The following is a 3,756-nucleotide window of genomic DNA, read 5'->3' as shown; positions in this document are numbered from 1 at the left end:
TATATATATATAAAATTAAATTCCATCAAGTATTTATTGAAATATTTTGGTTACAGACATAAAAGCCAAAATCGTCCACTTTTGTACTTTGGCAGCCACAGAGTTCTACATGTAGCAGACCAACAACATTTTTGTCATAAAAATCATGAAAATAAGAGTCACTCTAAACATTAACCTTGCTTTAAATCACTGCAATATGTTTGTGCATTTCTGAATTTACTTAAATCATTTTTGGACCTTGTGTATCCATTTGTTTTCTGAGTTAGAGGCTGGCATACGTTAATAATTTTCAGCTTTAAAAAGTCAAATCTCTTCAGACTCTAACATTTTTTTCTCTGCTTATTGGTAGATTAACAGGTTTCCAGTGATAAATTTAAGATGTCAGTGAGAGAAAAGTCAGTGAAAAACARAGCATTTGGCTTACACTCTAACTAAACATGGGCTGTTAATAGCAGATGCTTTTGTTTTATGGGGTCATAAGATGAAAACGTTGGCAATCACTGAATCAAACTAATCCAGCTGCATCACACCACTATGATTACAGTATGTGCTGCTGCTGTGAAAAATACAGCTCTGTCTCTCTGGGGTTCCTGCTGTTGTCTGGGAGATTCTGGCTCCAGAGTGCTGCAATTCTCACACGCTAATCAAACTGCTTTATAGGTTTTCAATAGCTACTCAGAATTATGGTGATTTGGAAAAAGTTTTTGATCTTCTAAACAAGTAAAGACTTCTCTGGAATGCTCTGCTTTGCCCTTTGAGCGTTCCTGATGGATATTTGAATAAATCAACATGAGCTATAAATATATTGTAATCCATATGTGTGCCCTTTTAGTGCCAAAGCCAATAAAATTCAATAAAGACTTCTAAGCCAGATCCATAGGCAAATTGATGGCTTCGTATAGGAGATGAAAAAACAAGTCCCAGACTAAAACCCGGTCCATGTGAGAGCATCAAACACGCTTCGTGGCACTGACTTGTGACCCCATTAATGAACTCTCTGAGGGCTTGGTGGAATTAGAAAGCCATAGGACTGAAGTTTCTCTCTGACTCTTGGAGCAGAGGAGTCAAGTCACTCCCTGAAACAGTGAAAATTTCTAAAGCCACAGCCTCACGGGAGAGATTCAGGGCCTCCAATTTCTCTTTCTTGTATAGCTCTGACGTTTGCTTTGTATTTAACTACACCACAAAGCCCTTCAGGGGACACAAAGACTCCAATTATTAAATGGGAAAGGAAACCGAAAAGTTGTTTTCTTTTAGCCACACTTAAAGTGATAACCAGGATCTTTTGAAGTGGGGTTCTGTGGACAGGTATATTAGCTCTCAGTTTGGAGGACATTTTTTTATGACCAGACTCACTAGCTAACGGCTAGTCCAAGTGGTGCTAAAAACCATAATTGATTGCTGCTGTCCTAAAACAACTTTAATCTTAAAAAAATACAGCAACATATGCAAACTTTAAAAACCTTTACAYTGCAGTCTGTTTGCATTACACTATTATTTACACAGAATCCTAATCCTATTGTGTGCCGTTGTGTCCACTAACCAGTTGGTACATTAGTTAGTTTTTATCCATTTTCCTCTAGAGGAGGAAAGGTGACAGCTGTGGATCATAGCTATACAGGGAAAACTTAGCTATAAGCTCACGCTTGCGTTTGTAATCGGCATTTCTAACCTGAGGATATTCAAGAGCCAGCATCAGAAATGAGAAGACGAAGGTAACACAAGGGAAATGTACATTTATCACCTTTTACTGCCAAGACGAGAGAGGAAAGACCACCTCTACACGACAGCTAGCAGGAAGCTAACACAGCAGCCGGTACAGGTAGGTGTGTGTGTGCGTGCACGTTTGTGTTATACAGAGTATGAAATGTTTTTAGGCAACTTTGTCATGAGTTTTATGCAAAAGTAAAACCTTGTTAGAGTGTATGTTACAGCGTAAACAAAACACGAGTGATGAGCCTCCCCCTCCCCCTGAGTACCGAGAGCAGCAGAACCTCCGCCTGATAATCATTATGTTTTCAGTTCACTAACATGGGGGAAAACGATCCAAACCTTACAAGTAGCCCATCAATTTAAAGCCCAGACTCTGCTTTTTCCAACAATATAAGTGTCACAGCTCTACGTGAAAAATTCACTGAACAAGCAGCCACGGAAAAGCAAAAAAGGCTAATTTCTGGAACCATAAACACGAACGTCTTTCCTTTGTTTTTATGGCTTTAATCCACTTTGGAGTGATTTTTTTTCCACTTGGCTGGACCTGTACGTCTCCTGTGTTAATGTTGGTACATGTGATATGCTAATTCTGTACTGTGGAGTTGTCGGATTGTCGAGTCGTTGTCGGGTGAAAAAAATCTTTCGCTAACACTGTGTTGACCGTGAACTGGAAGTGATCGGAGTGGCACCAAGTGCTGGGCTGGATGTCCGTGGCATATAGGCTGTTAGACAAAGAGGAGTGCGGGTCTGTTTTTATAGGAGTGTCAGTAGGGACTGTCAACAGCTTGCTCTGATACAACCCATGTTTACAACTAAAACTTACAAAAGTATAGACGTAAGTGAGAATTCAAACTTGTGACTAAATATGTCAAGATGTTTAAACCTGTATTTATATAATTCTTTACAATTATTTTATTTCTCTGAGGTCCTCTGTTAATGTTATATTTGATTACCAGTTGGAGATTATAACTGAAAAGTGTATTTCAAATCGTTAGTTTTTAATATGCAGACTCATTTTGGTCAGAATTTGAGACAGGAGGGTGCTAGTCACACCATATTTGGAGTCAATAAATTATATTTACAAGTTCACAATGATTTTACTAATTACATCTTTTACCTTCCCCCACATGGCAATCTGACCAATAATAGTTTACCTAAACTATGCCCACACCCAAGAAACTCCCACTTAGTGACTGCAGAGACCTCCTTCTCAWCGTGGAGGGGCTCCTTTATGTTTCTGGATGAAATTCAACAATAATAAGTGCAGCCTGTAGCACTTCCATCAGGAATATATTAATTCTGACAGAATAACCACACAATTCAAAACTGTCTGTAATGTAAAGTGTTGTAAGATAGGAGAATTAAACTCTTATTTTAACAAACGGAGGTCATTCAAAGAGCTTTCTACAACAGGTAAGATGCTCATAGTTCACAATCTCAGTTCTTATGATCTGAACTCTTCCTTTAAAGGCAGGGTATTATGTATTTTTGAGGCACGTAGTTCAATTTTGTACCAAAATTCAGTTGTTTTTATAAGTGATGTATAAATCAAAAATAAATTTGACTTTGAATCATAGCCGATCTAAATGCCTTGAAATTGGCCTCTGTCTCTTTAAGAACATCCCACCGTTTCTGACGCTGCCAGTTCAGCACATTTTCAAACAATGCTTCGGGGAGGGGTGCTCTGTGGTGCGAGAACTCGGCTGCAGGCTGAGCTCCAGGGAGGAGCTTTGTGGAAATAGGCGGTGCTTTGTACCAGCAAGCATTTAGGCAGCTCCGCATGGCGACCAGAGGAGATTCAAGGGTTTCTGAAGCATACACGAATGAGTCAAAGCAACACTCTAGGTATGTTTTTGATGATGTAATCCCATTACAGCATGATATAAGACTAAAAAAGTCAATTTTGCATAATACCCGATTTAAAATTACAAATAAAAACTCCTCAGATCTTTTTTTTTTTTACCTCTAATATCTTCAAGTTAGGGTTGTACTGAAACAAAATGATCCACATTTTGTAAAGCGATCTTATGATTAGCTTTAATA

General features: G+C 38.5%; 1 protein-coding gene across 2 annotated transcripts in view; it reads right to left on the bottom strand.

The window, feature by feature from the left end:
* The window catches only part of nrg3b (neuregulin 3b), a 280,953-nt gene that overhangs the window by 48,133 nt on the left and 229,064 nt on the right, over positions 1-3,756 (bottom strand). The gene's annotated exons all lie outside the window — the stretch shown is intronic.

Source organism: Austrofundulus limnaeus, unplaced genomic scaffold (assembly GCF_001266775.1).
Source record: "Austrofundulus limnaeus strain Quisiro unplaced genomic scaffold, Austrofundulus_limnaeus-1.0 Scaffold43, whole genome shotgun sequence".
Classification (NCBI taxonomy): domain Eukaryota; kingdom Metazoa; phylum Chordata; class Actinopteri; order Cyprinodontiformes; family Rivulidae; genus Austrofundulus; species Austrofundulus limnaeus.
The sequence above is the reverse complement of the archived record's forward strand: the minus strand, read 5'-3'. Positions and strand labels throughout refer to the sequence as shown.